General features: G+C 33.1%; 1 protein-coding gene across 1 annotated transcript in view; it reads right to left on the bottom strand.

Moving 5' to 3' along the window:
* The window catches only part of LOC142347951 (von Willebrand factor A domain-containing protein 3A-like), a 708,547-nt gene that overhangs the window by 134,710 nt on the left and 549,831 nt on the right, over window positions 1-24,006 (bottom strand). The gene's annotated exons all lie outside the window — the stretch shown is intronic.

Genomic DNA, 24,006 nt, shown 5'->3' with positions numbered 1-24,006 from the left:
GAAAGCAGAAAAAAGCAAAAGCGTAAATTCGATATTAAACAATTCAACGAAAGAATGAAAAGTAATCAAAACCCACACGATAGAAAAGAATGGACACATCGTATATCGAATTCTACAAGGTTGATTATGAATCGGCAGTCATTCTGCCTGAAAAAATCACCAAATTGGTTTAAAAGAGAACCATACAGTTGAGAGCTGGATATAACCAGAGACATGAAGCAGATTCTAATTATAAAAAAATTGGGACAGTTCCTTAATTGGAAAAAGGCAGTCGGAAAGGAGAAACATTTGGAAAAATCTGAAGTCAACGAAAATTTTTACAAAAGTAACCGGAATTACAATTCCAACATGGGAATTGTTTTTCCAAGATATATTTAAAGCTTAGAGCGAAAAACGGGATCAATTTCAGAGAGCAAACCCTAGGAACCCACGATTTTTGTTTTTTAAGATGAAAAAAATTCGATTTTTTGAATGTTCCATTAAAAATAGAGGAAATTAATGAGAAAGTTTTAAAGTTAAAAACTGAAAAGCATCAATACCAGAAAGAATAACGAACAGTTGCATTAATTAGGGTTTTCAGCAAATGCAAAGATACGTAATTCACAAATTTAACCTCTGCTTTGCGGAACATAATGTACCCCGAATTTGGAAGTTATTATATATTAATACACTTTAAGAAAAGCGGTCTAGCATACATCAGCCGCAATGGCAGGCACTAAGCTTGCTTCACTGACTACGATAAACAGATCGACGTCGTGAATAGAATCCTGCTGCTTTCAAAATTGACAAAACAGGGGCTCCACTGGAAAATGCTACGCACAAACAATAATTGCTAAAATGCTATTTCAAGAAAATCCTTGGTGGAGAATTCCTGTAAAGTGAGATTGAACTGAAAACAGGAGTAATCCATGGCGACAAACTTTTACAACTCTTATTTAATTTATTTAAAGCTCATTTATATTTTCAGTTGAAATACAAGGTGTTTGATGTTATATTTTAAGCTAATGACTTATTACTTGGGAGCCATAGCCAACGCTAACTATAACAAAGTTTGATTATTCTGAAGAAGTACTGTAGCATGAATCAATTTAAAATAAAAAACAATACAAAATGCATAAAGTTCAGAGGAGGGGGCCGTTTAGCTGTCGATGAAAAATTCTTTATATCGAATAGAGAAAGTTGAATTTACTAACACCTTCTGTTATCTTGGTGTAATTTTTTCAAGCACGTTATCACCCAATTCATTATTTGAAGCATCTAATAATTAAAGCTTTTCATTAAGTAGGTTCAAAAAACCCAAAAGTGAATCTTCAAAAACTCAGCTTCAACTCAGCGCAGCAAATTTTCAATTCAATTGTTTTTCCAGGTCTCAACCTAGGGTTTAGAGTCGTACATCAATGAATTTTTCGAAATTGTAATAAAACAACACTATCAAAAAATTGAAGCCGTTTTTTGAAAGAGTTGGTGCAGAGTAAGCAAAAACACTAACACATTGACATTACTAACACCTTTTGTTATCTAGATGTATTTGTTTGAGCACGTTATCCCCCAGTCATCATTTGAAGCATCTGATAAACAAAAATAATCATTAAGTAGCTTCAACAAGCCAAAACAATGTGCAAAATGTCAGCTTTAATTGAGCTCACTAACTTGTCAATTCTATTGTTCCATTCTATTCCATACTCAACATACGATCTATAGAAGTACGTCGATGAAATTTTTTGGAGTCGCTGATGACTTAGTACTTGGGAGCCAGAGCTAGTGCCAACTACAACAATGTTTGATTAATCTTAACACATGCTGTAGCAGGAACTATATAAAAATCATTGTAAACAAGACAAAAAGCACAAAATTCGTTCAGATGGCCGCATATCTGTGGATAAAAAATTCTATATAACGAATAGAGACGTTAATTTGAAATTACTAACACCTGTTATCTAGATGTATTTTTTGAGCACGTTATCCCCCAGTCATCATTTGAAGCATCTAATAAATAAAAATAATCAGTAAGTAGCTTCAAAAAGCCAAAACTAAATCTGCAAAATGTCAGCTTTAATTCAGCTCAATAACTTGTCAATTCTATTTTTTTCCAGACTCAACCTACGGTCTATAGACGGACGATGCTGAACTTTTTGGAGTCGAAAAAAGGCACTATCAAAAAATTTAAGTCGTTTTTTTGAGCAAGTACACCTCAACCACAACGCTATCAATAAAGTTGATGTTTCGAGATATACACGGATTGATTGATTGGTTGTCAAAACACAGGAAAAGAATTGTCAGGTTAAATGTCAATGGACTGCAAGGTGTTTTTTGTTGTATAAAAAAATTGTACCAATGGAAAGAAATCTTTTACGTGTGTAGGAAAGCATTTATCGACCGATTATGTTCTTTTTTGTAGTCATTTTTAACTTTGACTCCTCTACAAAAATCTACAAACTCTTGAACAATTTAATTTAATGTTTGAATGTTTTTTAATTGATAGCAATAAAAAAAATTTTTGACAATTTTTTAGTTTGATCTGATGGTTGATTCGGTCTTCTTCTAAAATAGAAACGACTGCTGAATCCTTTTACCAAATACATTACCGGCAATCAAATTGTGGAAATTTGAGGATGATTTCATTTAACTTTTATTTAATTTATTTAAAGCTCATTTATATTTTCAGTTGAAATACAAGGTGTTTGATGTTATATTTTAAGCTAATGACTTATTACTTGGGAGCCATAGCCAACGCCAACTATAACAAAATTTGATTATTCTGAAGAAGTACTGTAGCATGAATCAATTTAAAATAAAAAAAAAACAATACAAACTGCATAAAATTCAGAGGAGGGGGCCGTTTAGCTGTCGATGAAAAATTCTTTATATCGAATAGAGAAAGTTGAATATACTAACACCTTCTGTTATCTTGGTGTAATTTTTTCAAGCACGTTATCCCCCAATTCATTATTTGAAGCATCTAATAATTAAAGCTTATCATTAAGTAGGTTCAAAAAACCCAAAAGTGAATCTTCAAAAACTCAGCTTCAACTCAGCGCAGCAAATTTTCAATTCAATTGTTTTTCCAGGTCTCAACCTAGGGTTTAGAGTCGTACATCAATGAATTTTTTGAAATTGTATTAAAACAACACTATCAAAAATTTGAAGCCGTTTTTTGAAAGAGTTGGTGCAGAGTAAGCAAAAACACTAACACTTTGACATTACTAACACCTTTTGTTATCTAGATGTATTTGTTTGAGCACGTTATCCCCCAGTCATCATTTGAAGCATCTGATAAACAAAATTAATCATTAAGTAGCTTCAACAAGCCAAAACAATGTGCAAAATGTCAGCTTTAATTGAGCTCACTAACTTGTCAATTCTATTGTTCCATTCTATTCCATACTCAACATACGGTCTATAGAAGTACGTCGATGAACTTTTTGGAGTCGCTGATGACTTAGTACTTGGGAGCCAGAGCTAGTGCCAACTACAACAATGTTTGATTAATCTTAACACATGCTGTAGCAGGAACTATATGAAAATCTTTGTAAACAAGACAAAAAGCACAAAATTCGTTCAGATGGCCGCATATCTGTGGATGAAAAATTCTATATATCGAATAGAGACGCTAATTTGAAATTACTAACACCTGTTATCTAGATGTATTTTTTGAGCACGTTATCCCCCAGTCATCATTTGAAGCATCTAATAAATAAAAATAATCAGTAAGTAGCTTCAAAAAACCAAAACTAAATCTGCAAAACGTCAGCTTTAATTCAGCTCAATAACTTGTCAATGACTCAACCTACGGTCTATAGACGTACGTCGCTGAACTTTTTGGAGTCGAAGAAAAGGCACTATCAAAACTTTTATGCCGTTTTTTTGAGCAAGTACACCTCAACCACAACGCTATCAATAAAGTTGATGTTTCGAGATATACACGGATTGATCGATTGGTTGTCAAAACACAGGAAAAGAATTGTCAGGTTAAATGTCAATGGCCTGCAAGGTGTTTTTTGTTGTATAAAAAAGAATTGTACCAATGGAAAAAAATCTTATACATGTGTATGAAAGCATTTATCGACCGATTATTTTGTTTTTTGTAGTCATTTTCAACTTTGACTCCTCTAAAAAAATCTACAAATTCTTGAACGGTTTAATTTAATGTTTGAATGTTTGTAATTGATAGCAATAAAAAAATTTTTTGACAATTTTTTAGTTTGATCTGATGGTTGATTCGGTCTTTTTCTAAAATGGAAACGACTGCTGAATCCTTTTACCAAATACATTACCGGCAATCAAATTGTGGAAATTTGAGGATGATTTCATTTAACTTTTATTTAATTTATTTAAAGCTCATTTATATTTTCAGTTGAAATACAAGGTGTTTGATGTTATATTTTAAGCTAATGACTTATTACTTGGGAGCCATAGCCAACGCCAACTATAACAAAATTTGATTATTCTGAAGAAGTACTGTAGCATGAATCAATTTAAAATAAAAAAAACAATACAAAATGCATAAAATTCAGAGGAGGGGGCCGTTTAGCTGTCGATGAAAAATTCTTTATATCGAATAGAGAAAGTTGAATATACTAACACCTTCTGTTATCTTGGTGTAATTTTTTCAAGCACGTTATCCCCCAATTCATTATTTGAAGCATCTAATAATTAAAGCTTATCATTAAGTAGGTTCAAAAAACCCAAAAGTGAATCTTCAAAAACTCAGCTTCAACTCAGCGCAGCAAATTTTCAATTCAATTGTTTTTCCAGGTCTCAACCTAGGGTTTAGAGTCGTACATCAATGAATTTTTTGAAATTGTAATAAAACAACACTATCAAAAATTTGAAGCCGTTTTTTGAAAGAGTTGGTGCAGAGTAAGCAAAAACACTAACACTTTGACATTACTAACACCTTTTGTTATCTAGATGTATTTGTTTGAGCACGTTATCCCCCAGTCATCATTTGAAGCATCTGATAAACAAAATTAATCATTAAGTAGCTTCAACAAGCCAAAACAATGTGCAAAATGTCAGCTTTAATTGAGCTCACTAACTTGTCAATTCTATTGTTCCATTCTATTCCATACTCAACATACGATCTATAGAAGTACGTCGATGACCTTTTTGGAGTCGCTGATGACTTAGTACTTGGGAGCCAGAGCTAGTGCCAACTACAACAATGTTTGATTAATCTTAACACATGCTGTAGCAGGAACTATATGAAAATCTTTGTAAACAAGACAAAAAGCACAAAATTCGTTCAGATGGCCGCATATCTGTGGATGAAAAATTCTATATATCGAACAGAGACGCTAATTTGAAATTACTAACACCTGTTATCTAGATGTATTTTTTGAGCACGTTATCCCCCAGTCATCATTTGAAGCATCTAATAAATAAAAATAATCAGTAAGTAGCTTCAAAAAACCAAAACTAAATCTGCAAAACGTCAGCTTTAATTCAGCTCAATAACTTGTCAATGACTCAACCTACGGTCTATAGACGTACGTCGCTGAACTTTTTGGAGTCAAAGAAAAGGCACTATCAAAACTTTTATGCCGTTTTTTTGAGCAAGTACACCTCAACCACAACGCTATCAATAAAGTTGATGTTTCGAGATATACACGGATTGATCGATTGGTTGTCAAAACACAGGAAAAGAATTGTCAGGTTAAATGTCAATGGACTGCAAGGTGTTTTTTGTTGTATAAAAAAGAATTGTACCAATGGAAAAAAATCTTATACATGTGTATGAAAGCATTTATCGACCGATTATTTTGTTTTTTGTAGTCATTTTCAACTTTGACTCCTCTACAAAAATCTACAAACTCTTGAACGGTTTAATTTAATGTTTGAATGTTTGTAATTGATAGCAATAAAAAAAATTTTTGACAATTTTGTAGTTTGATCTGATGGTTGATTCGGTCTTCTTCTAAAATGGAAACGACTGCTGAATCCTTTTACCAAATACATTACCGGCAATCAAATCGTTGAAATTTGAGGATGATGGCTAAAATTTTGTTAATGAAACGTAGAAAGTCTAAAAGAAACTTATCTACATGCACAAGTGACGCCATCGCATGCAATATCTTTTTATTAGTAGAAACAATCAGTGTAAAATTCAGTCGTAATAACTAGATTCACATGCTTCTGCACAAAAACAATAAAAAGCGGGAAAGGGCGACCACAAAGCGGCTTAGCATTGCAATAAATGAGAGTCACATGCAATTTTATTCGTCAGAACAATAAATTGTCAGCACTGCAAATCAAAGAAATCAGCCTAATTATATTTATTGCATATTTCCCGCTAAAAACCAATTTGCAAGCAATATATGAAGCATTTCAAGATCCTGGACGCAAGCAAGATCCGGGGCGGCGATTGTAATTGCAGACTCGATTCAACGGAAAGAGGCAACTCACTCTGAGAATTTTTAATTTACTCGAATCTTCATTGTGTTAACAACAAAAAAGAGGTAACGTACAAACTTCAGCACGGTAAAAGTGTTATCAATTTGTTTTTCGTAAATAGGGAACTCCTAGAACACTTTAACGAGATAAAGATCACCAATTAATTCTTAAAAAAAACAAACCGGTTTTTTGCTGTTTTGACCTAAAAGGCAGACAAGATATAGCAAAAAGCAGAAACAAGGCAAAGCGTAAATTCGATGTTAAGCAATTCAACGAAAGAATAAAAAATGTTCAAAACCCAAACATTCGCAAAAAAATGGGCACATTGTATACCGAATTCTATAAGTTCTGCCTGAATAAAGACACCAAAATGATTCCAAAGAGAACTGAAATTATTGCATAGCAGTTGAAAGCTGGATACAGACAGAGACATTGAGCAGATTCCAATTTTTTCAAAATGGAAACAGATTTACAGAAAACACAAATTGATGCATGAAATAGATCGGAAAACTTTTTTAATCCAAAAATTGGAGTCGAAATTGAAAGATTTTGAATAAGTTTGAAATCTAAGAAAATTTTAACAAAAGTATCCGGAATTACAATTCAAACTTTGCAATCGTATTTTCAAAGTTCATTTAAATCTGAGAGCAAAATATTGGATACAGTAGAGCAATCCTTAGGAAACCACAATTATTGTTTCTCAAACTGGAGTTGTACTGAACATTTGAATGCTACAAAACCACTAAAAGAAAATGCTGAAGAGACTTAAAAGTTAAAATTGGTAAAACAGCGGACTGAATGGAATTACCAACAATTATTTTAAACTAGGTTTTCAGCAAATGCAATGTGAGTATTCCGTTTGTTTAAATTTTGCTTTACAGAGTTAATGAACGCTGAATTTGGAAGTTTTCATATATTAAACTACTTTATAAAGGTAAAGGGGTCAAAAGATAACCAAGTTTCCACAGAAGCTTTAGCTTTTTTTTGTTGCATGTACAGGTTGTTCACGGGTACCATTTACCAGCGCTTGCCAACACGGGTCAAAAAAACTTGACCGAAATCAAATGTTTTTGCCAATATTGTTTCAGACGTAAACTGTAAACAGTTGACGCATTTTCGCACTTGAATAGAGCGGTCAAGCATAACATCAGCTGCAATGGTAAAAATTATGCTTTTTTCACTGACTACGAACAAGAATTCGACTTCGTGAATAGAATTTTGCTGCTTATAAAAATGATGAAACTGGGGCTCCACGGGAACATGTTATACGCAAAAAGTCACTAATAAAGTGCCTTTTCCAGCAGATCCTTGATGAAGAATTCCTGTCAAATGAGAATAATCAGAAAACAGGAATTACCCTAGTATACAAACTCTCGCCACTTTCACTCAATGTTTTTTATAGCTGATTTGTATTTTCAGTTGAAATGCAAAGGGCTAGATGTTATACTTTACGCTGATGACTTAGTACTTGGGAGCCAGAGCTAGTGCCAACTACAACAATGTTTGATTAATCTTAACACATGCTGTAGCAGGAACTATATGAAAATCATTGTAAACAAGACAAAAAGCACAAAATTCGTTCAGATGGCCGCATATCTGTGGATAAAAAATTCTATATAACGAATAGAGACGTTAATTTGAAATTACTAACAACTGTTATCTAGATGTATTTTTTGAGCACGTTATCCCCCAGTCATCATTTGAAGCATCTAATAAATAAAAATAATCAGTAAGTAGCTTCAAAAAGCCAAAACTAATTCTGCAAAATGTCAGCTTTAGTTCAGCTCATTAACTTGTCAATTTTTTTTCCAGACTCAACCTACGGTCTATAGACGTACGTCGATGGACTTTTTGGAGTCCAAAAAAAAGGCACTATCAAAAAATTTAAGCCGTTTGTTTGAGCAAGTACACCTCAACCACAACGCTATCAATAAAGTTGATGTTTCGAGATATACACGGATTGATCGATTGGTTGTCAAAACACAGGAAAAGAATTGTCAGGTTAAATGTCAATGGACTGCAAGGTGTTTTTTGATGTATAAAAAAAATTTGTACCAATGGAAAGAAATCTTATACGTGTGTAGGAAAGCATTTATCGACCGATTATGTTCTTTTTTGTAGTCATTTTTAACTTTGACTCCTCTACAAAAATCTACAAACTCTTGAACGGTTTAATTTAATGTTTGAATGTTTGTAATTGATAACAATAAAAAAATTTTTGACAATTTTTTAGTTGGAACTGATGGTTGATTCGGTCTTCTTCTAAAATGGAAACGACTGCTGAATCTTTTTACCAAGCACATTACCGGCAATCAAATCGTTGAAATTAGAGGAAAATGGCTTAACTTTTGTTAATGGAACGTAGAAAGTCTAAAGAAAACTTATCTACATGCACAAGTGACGCCATCGCATGCAATATCTTTTTATTAGTAGAAACAATCAGTGTAAAATTCAGTCGTAATAACTAATTTCACTTGCTTCTGCACAAAAACAATAAAAAGCGGGAAAGGGCGACCACAAAGCGGCTTAGCATTGCCTTGAGCAAATAATTGAGAGTCACATGCAATTTTAATCGTCAGAACAATAAATTGTTAGCACTGCAAATCAAAGAAATCAGGCTAATTATATTTATAGCATATTTCCCACTAAAAACCAATTTGCAAGCAATATATGAAGCATTTCAAGATCCTGGACGCAAGCAAGATCCGGGGCGGCGATTTTAATTGCAGACTCGATTCAACGGAAAGAGGCAACTCACTCTGAGAATTTTTAATTTACTCGAGTCTTCATTGTGTTAACAACAAAAAGAAGTAACGTACAAACTTCAGCACGGTAAAAGTGTTATCGATTTATTTTTCGTAAGGAGAGAAATCCTAGAACACTTTAACGAGATAAAGATCCCCAATTCATTCTTAATAAAAAACAAACCGGTTTCTTGCTGTTTTGACCTAAAAGGCAGACAAGATATAGCAAAAAGCAGAAAAAAGGCAAAGCGTAAATTCGATGTTAAGCAATTCAACGAAAGAATGAAAAATGTTCAAAACCCAAACATTAGCAAAAAATGGGCACTTTGTATATCGGATTCTATAACTTCTGCCTGAAAAAAGACACCAAAATGATTCCAAAGAGAACTGAAATTATTGCATAAGCAGTTGAAAGCTGGATACAGACAGAGACATTGAGCAGATTCCAATTTTTTCAAAATGGAAACAGATTTACAGAAAACACAAATTGATGCATGAAATAGATCGGAAACTTTTTAATCCAAAAATTGGAGTCGAAATTGAAAGATTTTGAATAATTTTGAAATCTAAGAAAATTTTAACAAAAGTATCCGGAATTACAATTCAAACTTTGCAATCGTATTTTCAAAGTTCATTTAAATCTGAGAGCAAAATATTGGATATAGTAGAGCAATCCTTAGGAAACCACAATTATTGTTTCTCAAACTGGAGTTGTACTGAACATTTGAATGCTCCAAAACCACTAAAGAAAATGCTGAAGAGACTTAAAAGTTAAAATTGGTAAAACAGCGGACTGAATGCCATTACCAACAATTATTTTGAACTAGGTTTTCAGCAAATGCAATGTGAGTATTCCGTTTGTTTAAACTTTGCTTTACAGAGTTAATGAACGCTGAATTTGGAAGTTTTCATATATTAAACTACTTTATAAAGGTAAAGGGGTCAAAAGATAACCAAGTTTCCACAGAAGCTTTAGCTTTTTTTTGTTGCATGTACAGGTTGTTCACGGGTACCATTTACCAGCGCTTGCCAACACGGGTCAAAAAAACTTGACCGAAATCAAATGTTTTTGCCAATATTGTTTCAGACGTAAACTGTAAACAGTTGACGCATTTTCGCACTTGAATAGAGCGGTCAAGCATAACATCAGCTGCAATGGTAAATATTATGCTTTTTTCACTGACTACGAACAAGAATTCGACTTCGTGAATAGAATTTTGCTGCTTATAAAAATGATGAAACTGGGGCTCCACGGGAACATGTTATACACAAAAAGTCACTACAAAAGTGCCTTTTCCAGCAGATCCTTGATGAAGAATTCCTGTCAAATGAGAATAATCAGAAAACAGGAATTACCCTAGTATACAAACTCTCGCCACTTTCACTCAATGTTTTTTATAGCTGATTTGTATTTTCAGTTGAAATGCAAGGGGCTAGATGTTATACTTTACGCTGATGACTTAGTACTTGGGAGCCAGAGCTAGCGCCAACTACAACAATGTTTGATTAATCTTAACACATGCTGTAGCAGGAACTATATGAAAATCATTATAAACAAGACAAAAAGCACAAAATTCGTTCAGATGGCCGCATATCTGTGGATAAGAAATTCTATATATCGAATAGAGACGCTAATTTGAAATTACTAACACCTGTTATCTAGATGTATTTTTTGAGCACGTTATCCCCCAGTCATCATTTGAAGCATCTAATAAATAAAAATAATCAGTAAGTAGCTTCAAAAAGCCAAAACTAAATCTGCAAAATGTCAGCTTTAATTCAGCTCAATAACTTGTCAATTCTATTTTTTTCCAGACTCAACCTACGGTGTATAGACGTACGTCGATGAACTTTTTGGAGTCGAAATAAAACGGCACTATCAAAAAATATAAGTATATATTTTTTAAGTTATATATAAGTTTTTTTGAGCAAGTACACCTCAACCACAAAGCTATCAATGATTTTTCATGATTTTCACGGATTGAACGACTGCCCGCAAAAACACAGGGCAGTCGTTTAGCCAACGTACTGCACAATCTATGCCAAAATCTATGCCAACGTAATGCACAATAACTTTTACTGTATAGAAGGTTGTTACCAATTGGAGGTAAACATATGTGTGTGCGAAACAAATATATCAACCGATCATTATCTTTGTTCCCAATGACCTTGGGAACTCAAGAAAAGCATGACATTTGCTGATGATTAAAACTACCGCCAAAAACCTGAGAGTTACTCTTTCCCAAAAACATCTGACAAGAAGTCGCAACCAAATATGAGCAACCAAAAGTCTAGAATATATGTTTCATTACATAAATTGGAGACCTACCGACGTGATTAAGAAACATAGTCCACCTTCTGAAACGGATTTTTTTTTAAGCAAAGAGGGTAACATCACCCCCCCAACCAAAGACAAAGAAACCGTACCAAGTGTCCGAACAAAAGGGGCCTCCGAACAAAAGTGTCCGAACAAAAAGTGTCCGAACAAAAGGAGCCGAACAAAAGGGGCCCTTTATCAACAATTAAGACAATCAGCATCAAGAGAAGCCCCCCCAAGACGATTTTTTGGTCTCAGACGTCACCAAAGACGAGGAGATTTTTTTTGGTTCCAGACGTCACCCGATCATGAAGGTCCGACTTTTTTTTTGGTTGCAGACGTCACCAAGAGATGATAGCCCGAGGTCCCAGACGTCACCTCAGAAGTCCCTTTCCCGGTTAGACGTATCCAAAAAAAAAACTTGAATTTTTTTTGCGACAAAAATCTCAAAAACATGAAAATTGTCCCCCAGCGAGCTTTTGTCGATGCTTTATGAAAGAAATAGCCATGAGAAACCACATGTCAGCATTTAGCAGCAAAAAAACACATAGATTGTACGAAAAAACGATATAGCCTTTTTTGGATCAGAAAAATTCAAAAACATTTTTCTGAATTGGTCGCAAAAAATCTACATAACAGTAAAATTAGTAGTTGAATAGAACACCTCAGTTGCACCTTAAATTGACTTTTTTAAAGTCTAGTTGTTTATGTAAAATTTTTGCACAAAAAGCGAAAAAGTCGCTAAAGTGCTTTTTTGAGGGTCAAAAATCAAAAAACGTTATCCCAACATTTTAATGGAAAATTTTTAATAAATCCAAGAAAACCTATTGATTGGGCCCCCTCAGTTTGCTATAATACAAGTTTTAAAGTTAGTTTATGGACTTTGCTTTTTAGCAAAGAGACAACGAGAATTTGGCAAAAATTGCTTCTTTGACTTTAAAAATTCAAAAAACGTTTTCTTGACGTTATGATATAAACTATTAGTAGATCCAAGAAAACCTATTGATTGGGCCCCCTCAGTTCGCTATAATACAAGTTTTAAAGTTAGTTTATGGGCTTTGCATTTTAGCAAAGAGACAACTAGAATTTGGCAAAAATTGCTTCTTTGACTTTAAAAACTCAAAAAAACGTTTTCTTGACGTTATGATTTAAACTTTTAGTAGATCCAAGAAAACCTATTGATTGGGCCCCCTCGGTTCGCTATAATACAAGTTTTAAAGTTAGTTTATGGACTTTGCTTTTTAGCAAAGAGACAACGACAATTTGGCAAAAATTGCTTCTTTGACTTTAAAAATTCAAAAAACGTTTTCTTGACGTTATGATATAAACTATTAGTAGATCCAGGAAAACCTATTGATTGGGCCCCCTCAGTTCGCTATAATACAAGTTTTAAAGTTTGTTTATGGACTTTGCTTTTTAGCAAAGAGACAACGAGAATTTGGCAAAAATTGCATCTTTGACTTTAAAAACTCAAAAAACGTTTTCTTGACGTTATGATATGAACTATTAGTAGGTTCAAGAAAACCTATTGATTGCCCCCCTCAGTTTGTTATTATACCAGTTTTAAAGTTAGTTTATGGGTTTTGCACTTTAACAAAGAGGCAACTAGAATTTGGCAAAGTGTGGAAGCGATTGATTCAGAGCGCCAAAAGGACACTCTTGATCATTCTAGGATCTAAGCGTCTCTCCTTCAACATCTTTGAGACAATAATGGTAGAAGTCGAAGCAATCCTGAATTCCAGACCCTTGACAAACGTTGCTGATCAGCCTGAAAACGAAGAACCACTCACTCCTAACCATTTCCTCATACAACGCCCTTACAGTTCCTTGCCACCCGGAAACTTTGGAGACCAACAGCCAGCTAGTTTTAAGAACTGGAAGCACGTGCAGCAGTTGATGAACCACGTGTGGCGGCGTTTGATTAAGGAGTACCTGCCGATATTACTCAAGAGACGTAAATGGACAGAAAACAACCAGCCTCCTCTGAAATTAGGAGATGTTGTGTGGGTACTCAAGGACTTGACGCCGAGAGGAATCTGGCCCCTTGGAAGAGTTGTGGAAACATCCCCTGGACGAGACGGTGAAGTACGAGTTGCCAAAGTAAAAACGGCTTACGGCTCCTTCGTGCGTTCGGTCGCCGGCCTCGCACGGGTTTTTTCCCCATAGTTTTTTTTAATTCAAATTTTTCGCTTCGGTCTTAGGCAACATGAGCTACATCCACCCCCTTTGATGTTATTGCCCTTACAGTATTTTCATTCCAATTATATAGTTTCAAGGATATCGGATCAAACGACAATCAAGATGATCTCCAACCCCTGCCCTCCTTCTTGGAGCATGTTCCCAATGACCTTGGGAACTCAAGAAAAGCATGACATTTGCTGATGATTAAAACTACCGCCAAAAACCTGAGAGTTACTCTTTCCCAAAAACATCTGACAAGAAGTCGCAACCAAATATGAGCAACCAAAAGTCTAGAATATATGTTTCATTACAATCTTTATTGTAGTCATTTTTCAAACTTTTGCATAAACTCAACAATTTATTGAACGATTAAATTTAATGTTTGTTTTTGATTACTCTAGATAATTTTCGACGTGTTATCAGTGTGATCTGATAATTAATTCAATTTTCTTCTTCTTCTTCTTCTTCCTCTTCTATTCTCAGATGAAAGGCCTTTATTTTCTGCACGACTGAAACTGCAATGACTTCATACAACGTAACGGTGGAATGTCAGAAGGCATGCGGAATTTGGATCAATATCAGGGCCTGTTCGCGAGACGTGAAAGCACAAACAGAAACTTGACATTACATTTCGCTTCTGCGCTTCGAATGATATAAAGAATTTACGAAAGGAGATAGAACTGAAGGAGAACGAAACCGATTCAACAATAAAAGAAAGGCTCGAGAGAGTAACGATTGAGATGTGAAAATAAACAAGCGAACGCTAACCAATCCTTTCGATCCCTGAATTTGAGATTTGCCAAAGTTGTTACAGAGGAGCTAACCAAGAACAAGAGCAGAGAGAGACAGAGAGAGAACACTATATTATTGTATAGGAATTGCTGTTGCTAAATATACAAAAAATGTAAACGATTTATGAAGAAACACAAACAGTTTTAATTGCAGCTTAACTGGTCACAGGTCATATGAAGTGGAGGTCAGCCATTAGCTAGCTTTTAGGGTAGGAACTGCTGTTGACTCGTCCATCAAAAATTTTTTAATCGACTTTTGAATACCTGTATACTTACACTTGTATCTCGCAGGTACAATGGCAGTGAGTTCCATTTCAATGACACATGATTAAAAATTGATTTCGAGGAAGAAACAGAAGGAATATTTCCTACTAAAATTATATATTTAAAGCGCTTAGTAATCATATAGCTGGCCGAACGTAGTTTAAGCTGTTGATGGAAGGCTCTATTCAGGCAACAATCCTAGCATACAGGTAATAATTGCCAAGAACTTACCATCCGCGCGCATGATCGAACAAGTTTGTGGAAAATCAGCCAAAATGTGAGTCAGGATGTATAGGTTTGTTACTACTTGCATATTATTTTTCCACCTTCTCATATATCTCGTGAAGTTAAAAACTAACGCATATTGTGTTTTGCTATGAACCATTTTGGTAGAAATGAGATTAAAATTTTCAAATTACAAACAAAAAATGTACAAATCTACACAAATTTCATCCAGAAAACAGGTGATGATGTCTGATTCAACAATAGAATCAAAGCAGCAGTCCAGTTTTTCTCATCAAAATCAGAAAACAGATAATGGATCTGAAATTTCTTTAGAGGCTGCAAGTTACGCACGATCATCAGCGCCAGGTAAAAAAGCATTAACTTTAACAACTAAACTAAACAAGGCGGCTCGGTAATGTGCGATGGCACATAAGGTTCCGACCCCGCCTATCCGCAATTTTAGCATAATTGTCTACCAAATGAGGAACAGATAGAAAAACCCAAAAAATATTTTTTGCGAAGCCCAAAAAAGTCCAAGTCTTTTTCAAAAAATTCTGTATGAACGATAAGATAGTCTCCAAAGCAAATAACTCAGTGGAGTAAAAATTTATGCATTAGATTGCTGTAATATGTCAATATTAAGAAAGCGAGTCAAGACGAACAGCAAAATCAAACAACAACAACAACAAACATTAATTACATCAAAAAATTTATGTCCCTCTTAAAAACTAAATTTAATAAAAAAGTCAACATACCGTCAGATAAACCTAAAACAACTTATAAATCACCAGAAAACATATGCGACCAGTCCATAAAAAGGTTTGGTAACAATTATACAAAAAAGAACAAAAAAACAGTAAAGTAAAAAAATTAACTTATTTTTTTGAAACAGTTAACTACAAAGTAATAAATCCCATTATGAATCAATTAATATTACCACAAATTTACGATTACCACTGTTTCTATAGAAGGGCATTAGGACCTGTCCTTATTCATTTTTTAAAGCGGCTAAAAAGAACAACAAAAAAACAAACAAAATTTCAATTGAAACTTGCCAGAAAACGCTGTCAAAACCGTCAAGCCATATTTTGTCCCTCAAAATATATTCGATTGCGCCTTCTTCAAACAGCTATAATGTATTACGTGGCCATTCATTAGTAAGACTAAGTAACAAGTAGACAAAAAAGCGAAGTGCTAAAGTAATATTTTTAATTTTTTTTGCGAAACAAAATTACATTCAATGTCATGAAAGGCGTTAATTACAAAAAGAACTATTTAACTAATGGGGTTGATTATTTATGAAAAAGAAACCCACGAGACCTGCAATTATCCAGAATATTTCTTGCATCTACAAAAAGAACGTCAAATATGACAAAAATCAAACTAATTTGCTTTTTTTTTGTGAAAAACAGGCGTCGAAGCCAGTAAGGTCATAACAAATTCTTTAAAAAAAGATTTTGGGACACCAATCCCATTTACTCCCTTGACAGCCATAATTTCATATTTGACCTGTAATTAACTAACGAGATTAGGTAACAAAAAAAACATAAAAAGAACAAAATTGCGAAATTGAAAAGTTTTTTTTTTAATTTTGGAAACAATTGTTTTCAAAGTCATGAAAGCCATCAGCTATCTACTAATATCAGAATATCGGTTCTTCTATTTTTCAATGAAAAGCCAATGAAAGCTATCACTATACAGGAAATTTCATACGACGGAAACGACAAAGTATAAATGACAGTTAGACAAAATTTGAAAAATTCAATTGATTTCTTCAAAAAAGAGGCGTCGAGGCCGTCAAAACGATGATGTATATCTTTCACGATTTTAATATGTGCCTTATTCTGAACGCTAATAATGTGACATGAGAACTGTGATAATGTGAAAATGTGACAAAATTAGAAAACGTGAAAAACTGTCAAATATCAAAACAAACAAAAATCTGAAATCTTGTAGTATCAAAGCCAGAAAACAAAATCTTCAGGCTTAAAACTGCAACCGAGAATAAATGTTAAATCAGTAGAAAGAAGAAGCAATCTTTCTTTGCTGACGCTAAGCTGGAAGTTGAACAATATAAGAAAAAAATAGAGGAAAAGTTAATTAAGCCATTATTTATTGAAAAGTCAATTATTTTTAAAAAAGAAACGACCATAAACTTTCAATTAAAAAACTAAATGCATTAGCCTGGAGCTGTTTAGCAAGCGAATTGGTTGGACCTATCACTCCTGAGCTTTGATTTGATATGTTCTGTTTCTTTTTCATATTCTTCAATTTTTTTAACGAATAAATACAAAGAAAACTATTTCAATTTGAATTGGAGGAATAGTTACGAATTACTTTCGCCGTTTGTCTATTTCTTTAGTTATTTTTAAAACTTACTTTTAAAAAAAATAGTTGGTTCTATTTTCCGCGCTTGAGATGCATCATGCGACTACTAAACACTTTGTTTCAACAAGATTGTGAAACATCGATTTCAAAAATAGCTTAATATCTCCAGTTTTCATTAATTATATATTTTAACAAGGCGGCTCGTTAATGTGCGTTCTCACATGATGTTCCGACCCGAGCTTATCTACATTTTTGACTTAATTGTCAACCAAATGAAGAGATAACAAAAACAGATGTTTGAGTTTAAAAAACTCGTTACAAAACCTAACTACTGATTGAATTTCATAATGTCATGCCTCGTAACAACACTTACTAGATCTGCTTTTAAAATGACTTAGAGAAAAAATGACAAACAAAAAAATAGGCAAAAACAATTATTTCGAGGCAAAATCTCAATAACTAAAATTAAAAGCACCACGTAACAACCTCAAAATGCAGTCAGATAAGACTTTAACAACACAAACTTAATTTTTCCTAAACAGCTGTTGTAGATGTTTAGGATCTATATCTACAACATTCCTAAACAAATGTTGTAGATATAGATAATTTGTTAGTTGAAAACTCAAAATATATTCTGCATTTTTGATAATCAACAAGTAAAGTTATCAAAAAAGGCAAAGTTTTAACTACAGAGCACTCTCAGCGGACTCTGAAGTAGAAATAGCCCCCTTCTGAGTCTACAAAGATTGTATGAGTGTTGTTTGGGGGTGTACTGTCGGCAAATTTAATCAAAGTGGACTAAAGTAGCTTATTTCGTGCTGTTTTTGATGAAAAAGGCTAAATTTTGAAATGTTTATCCAGATTTTTTGACCAAAAAAATTAAATTAAAACAATCAATAATGCTTGTTCGTCTTCAAAAATAAAATAAACGACACTATTCTTAAAAATTATAGCAAATTTTAGCAAAACTGACGAAAATTTTGGCAAAAATTCCGGAAAATGTGAATAAAAACAACGTGAATTCACTCTACTTTTCTCAGAAGTTTAAACCTCGATAACTTCCTGTAGAAAACGAAAATTTAAAAAATCTTTTTAATTCCATATTCTACGCTGGACGAGCTTTCTAATGATACCAGTCTCAACTCTCTACGATGAATATATCGATCGGCGAAAATTCAAGGAACAAAAAAAAACCCATTTGAGTATATAGTTCCTCCCCCTCAAGAGGGTCGGAACAACAAGTTACATCAAGTAGAGCGATGCAAAAGAAAGGTGAGATTGCTGGTCAATTGAAATTTAATAAGTATTTTTTCTGATTTTTCTGATTTGTTTGTTTTCTCTTCAAATTTTGAGAAAATGAAATTCGGAAATTACCAGGTTCTCTAATGTCCTGGGTCTTCGGCAATTATTCGCGATATAGACGAGAAAACAAAAAAAAACAATCAAATTTGTTTACAATTTATTCGATTAAGAGATAGAGAATCGGTTTAGGTTCTGGATTCATTTTTCACTCAATTTTTTGAGGAAAAGGGGGTCATTGTCGATATACTGCTGCCTCACACCCGGGGTGTCCAAGTACTGCCTTGGAGTTCAAACATACCGCTGAAAGGTTTTTTGCAAAACTGTAGTAGGTCAATGGTTCGTCAGGAGATATTAATTCAAAAATGAAATAATAGTTAACTTTGTAGTAGCAAAGAGATGAGGCCTGAGCTTAGAAGGTCACTGATTGATCATTTAGTCACTGAAACAATCTAACTGAGCTCCAGTTGCAGTTTAACCTTACTATTAGTTCTACAGTAGGAGCTGCAATGATGAAACAAAGTTAAAGTTTGGGACGTGGCCAAGTGGCCATAGTAATCAAAAACAGTGACAATGTTCTAAAAAACGATTAAAGATATCAAAAAGAGGGTGAGTGATTGAAACGGACAGCTGAGAACAAGTTGCTGTTTAAGTACAGCTGTTACAGTAGAAAAAGTCTGCCCCATCGATTACGCAGTGTTGAAATCAAGACTGTGACTTAAAAAGGCTTTAAAAGACTAGCTATAAAAGGATTTTTTTCATATTCTTCAATTTTTTTAACGAATAAATACAAAGAAAACTATTTCAATTTGAATTGGAGGAATAGTTACGAATTACTTTCGCCGTTTGTCTATTTCTTTAGTTATTTTTAAAACTTACTTTAAAAAAAATAGTTGGTTCTATTTTCCGCGCTTGAGATGCATCATGCGACTACTAAACACTTTGCTTCAACAAGATTGTGAAACATCGATTTCAAAAATAGCTTAATATCTCCAGTTTTCATTAATTATATATTTTAACAAGGCGGCTCGTTAATGTGCGTTCTCACATGATGTTCCGACCCGAGCTTATCTACATTTTTGACTTAATTGTCAACCAAATGAAGAGATAACAAAAACAGATGTTTGAGTTTAAAAAACTCGTTACAAAACCTAACTACTGATTGAATTTCATAATGTCATGCCTCGTAACAACACTTACTAGATCTGCTTTTAAAATGACTTAGACAAAAAATGACAAACAAAAAAATAGGCAAAAACAATTATTTCGAGGCAAAATCTCAATAACTAAATTTAAAAGCACCACGTAACAACCTCAAAATGCAGTCAGATAAGACTTTAACAACACAAACTTAATTTTTCCTAAACAGCCGATGGAATTTTTTTAAATCAGGCTCGGTAACAAGTCGACAAAGAGAAGAAATTCTGAGGCGAAACTCAAAAATCAAACAACATTTTTTAAATCAAATAAATTCAAAACTCTTGAAAGTCATAAGCTTACAACAAAATAATTCTCGATAAATTTAATAACATGTCAATTTTAAACCAAGGGAACCTGTCTTTGGTTAGACTAAGCCATGGAAACGGACTAAAGATACAGAAAAAATAAAAAAAATACAAACAATTTGCGAAAACACAATTTATTGAAGCCATTGAAATCATTAGCTAATATCCGAAAAATATGTAATTATGTTCGAGTTTTTAATTATATTAATTCAGCTAAAACTGTACTGAAAAAAATGAGTTCATTTGAGCCACATTTGAAAATCATTGGGATCTATAATTACCCGAATGTTCTAAAAGAAGAGAAAAAGAAACAAAAATATACCACTCACAAAACGTTAATGAAAAAAATATTGTTGAGCAAACAAAACATCAGTTACAACTTTTTTCTTTTAGAACTGTTAATTTTTGAAACATAAAGAAATGGAAGGCATCTCAATGATGAGACGAGACAAAAACAACAAAAAATAAAAAAAACGAAAAATCAAGGAAAAAGTGTATCATAAACTGTTTGACTATTCGGTATAAAATGACTGATTTGGGTGACATCATTCATTGAATACCTAATTACAAGCTAATGAGAAGGGTCAGTATTTTAAGGTTACTTAAAGAATAAACAACACGCAAAACAGCAAATTCAAAAAAAATTGTGCGAGAAATGTGTCGAGCGAAAAGTCATTAAAATTTGAAGATTCCAGTAAAAAATTTTCTATTTGCAATACGTTTTTCAACAGCAGTGGAATTTTTGTCTTATAACTATATAGCTTTAAAAAAACAACAAATATGAACAAGTACATTATAATCAAGAGAATTTTTTGAGAAAAACCTGTAGTATCAACGACATTAAATTCAATAGATTTTAACGGAAGCCAATGAATATAATAATTTATGTTCAATAATTTATTAATGACAAAATTGTTTGTCAGTAATAGGTCATTAATAAGACTTTACAACAAGTCAATGACTATGAAAACAACAAAAGATACAGTCAAAATCTAAAAATTCAGAAGAAAGTGCGAGAAGAAAGGGTCGGGAACATTTAACTCATATGATATTCTCTGAAACATTACATATAATCCATTGAACTTCTTTTTTATACCAATGGGAAATATCAATACTAGGGTAATGCGATAAGATTTCAAAAGGAAACAAAATTACGGAAAAATTAGAATACTCGTGCATCGAAGTCATAAAACCAATGGTTAGAAAATAAAACCGCTAAATAGATAAATTTTGGTAAAAGTAAAAAAACAAAATGATCTTGTCATTACCGAGACTAAACTTCATTTTACGAAAAAAAGTTCATGATTGGTTAATATTCAAAAAAAAAAATTTTGAAAAAATTTGCTTTAAATCTTGACAGTCAATAAAATCAATAGCTTTCAACAGGCATCAATAAATAAGCTCAGTTATGTTTAGATGGGAGAACAAAATGTTCGTTAAGCATAGGTAATCAATAAGACATCACAATAATTCTTATGACTATGAAAACAACAATAAATATAGGCAAAAACCAAAAGTTCAGTAGAAAAGTGCGAGAAGAAAGTGTCGAAGCCATTTAAAGCATACGTTTTTGTCTGAAAACTTTATATAAAACCCATTGCTCGTTTTTTGTAAGCCAACGGGAGCTAACAATATTCAGGTGAAGTGATAAAATTTTAAAAACATCCAATGATGCGAAAATATCCAAAGTTTTTTCAAATCTTGTGACATTGAAGTCAGATGAACAAGAGTTAGAAGATAAAACTGCAAACCAGTTCAATTTTGGTTTTAGTCAAGAAGTCTATACCATAGGACACCAATTTTGTAAAAACTAAACAAGAAAAACAAAATTTCATTTAATGTTAAGCAAAACTCAGAGTCGAACGGAAGCTTGATATGAAAAGTGACTATTCTCCAAATGACCTAAGAACCAAAAAAAATATGAAACGTTTTCTAAAAAAAGGAGCTCTGAAGTAGAATTCGATTTTTTTGATAATAAACTTTCTTATAAGACCAGAACTAGTCCTTTTATCGCCTTTCGTCTATTAGGAACATAAAATTGATTCATTTTGTGGCCTGAAATGTAATTTTGAACTATTATTTTTATAGAAAAAAATCTTACTTTGAACGAAAATTACTCTAAAAGTGAACAAAATCATGAGAAATATCACGTGTTCACACAAAACTTTAAACCTTGATAATTCCTCGAAAAAAACAAACTCAAAAAATTCTTTTTAATTTTTAATTCTACGCGGAATGAGCGTTTTAATGATACCACTGACATTTCTCTACGACGAACATATCGATCGAAAAAAATAGTCTGAACAAAAAAAACAACAAAAAAACATTTTAGTATATAGTTCCTACCCCCACAAGTGATATATATATATATATATATATATATATATATATATATTGATTTATAGATTTTTCAAAGCTTCACATAATAATGCGCATGAGTTCTACTTCAAGTTTTCCGATGAACTAGAGTTTTGTTTTCGAGCCAATTAGAGTATATGTTATGAATAAGGAACATACTATTGTCCAAATAAAATTTTTTTGATGCTGTCTTCTCTGCTTTCTCTCTTTTCTCGGACGCGATCGTTTTCTTTCCTGACGCTTTGTTTATATCGGTGTGAACAGCATATATAGTGTCCTCAAATTGCAAGTTTCCCGAAATTGAAATAGTATTGAGTACGTTTGAGCCGTGAAACTTTGAACGAAAAATATTTGGCACCAATTCTAAACACGAACCAAAGAAAACGTCTTCATATTTGTATGAGCATGTTGAGTTTGGTGAAAAATTGCCGTTGTTTTGAAGTCCGGTGCAATGGTAGGGACATATGTTGTTTATTTCACTCAAAAGGCTTCCAGAAAATATAGACAGAGCACCTGTGCAGTGAAATGGGAAGAATTTTTGGGGGTATTCGGTCATAGATGTGTTCCATCGACCCTTCCTCCTAACAAAAGCTTTTTCGAAGCATATTAATCCTGTGTATATTCGTACTCCATGACTCGAGTGCTTTGTGATGTTCATCTTTTCGTTGGCCAATTGTTGGAATTCTGGATCAGTGAATAATCAACATAGTAGGAATGACAATACTGTCTAATGAACCAAAACCATATTAGAAGCAATGAATTGCGCCCAAAAATATTACATTCCAAAAAACCAAACTATCAAAAAACTCATTGAGCTGATTCTCTCATTTAATGTGGCTAATACCAGTACTGTGTGTTCCCTCTTTCCTTATGTCTTTCATTTCCCTGAATCTGCGACAAATGACAACATTAATTTTTCACTTTCTATTGATTTGCATCTAAAACAAACTCCCTTACCCTCACAAATTACTCTGCTTTTCTGTAAGTTTTCTTTTCATAGGCCGTGAAACTAAATGGAGCAAAACCCTCATGGGCCACATAATTGCGTATTTCTTCAAAACGCTCTCACATTTTTTAAACAAAAAATTGTATGCAAAACTAAGAGGACACTTTTTGTAATCATGTTCTAGGGCAGTATATAAAAACCAAATATCATTTAAGAAAATCCTCGTTCGTTGGAATATCTCACAGCCCAATGGCCTGGTGATTATTATCTTTCTAAGAAGGAAGATATTTTGAAAGTGTATTTAGTTTGCGGCGCAAAAAATATGCCATCTTACCTCTTCAAGAAAAAAGCAAAGATTAAAATTCATGCAAAAAAATTTATTTCGTCAATTTTATTCATGCAAAAAAAAGTACATTTTTAGCGGAGCAAAAAATGCTATTGCACTTGTTTAGGAAAAAAAGACTAGAATTTATGCAAGTTTAGTTCTTCGAAAAATAATTGGATCCTTTTTCGAAACGTTGTAAACGACTTGAAAGGACAACTAAATGAAATTAAGGGGCGAATAAATCCCAAGTTTTTCAGATGAACTTAAAAAGTCTTGAAACTTTTGCAAAACCGTCGTTAAGATTTAAAGCCAAGATGGCCATAATTTTTT

The sequence above is a fragment of the Convolutriloba macropyga genome, chromosome 10, assembly GCF_964194025.1.
Source record: "Convolutriloba macropyga chromosome 10, txConMacr16.3, whole genome shotgun sequence".
Taxonomy (NCBI): Eukaryota; Metazoa; Xenacoelomorpha; order Acoela; family Convolutidae; genus Convolutriloba; species Convolutriloba macropyga.
Note: the sequence above shows the minus strand (reverse complement) of the source record. Positions and strands in the feature narration are given on the sequence as shown.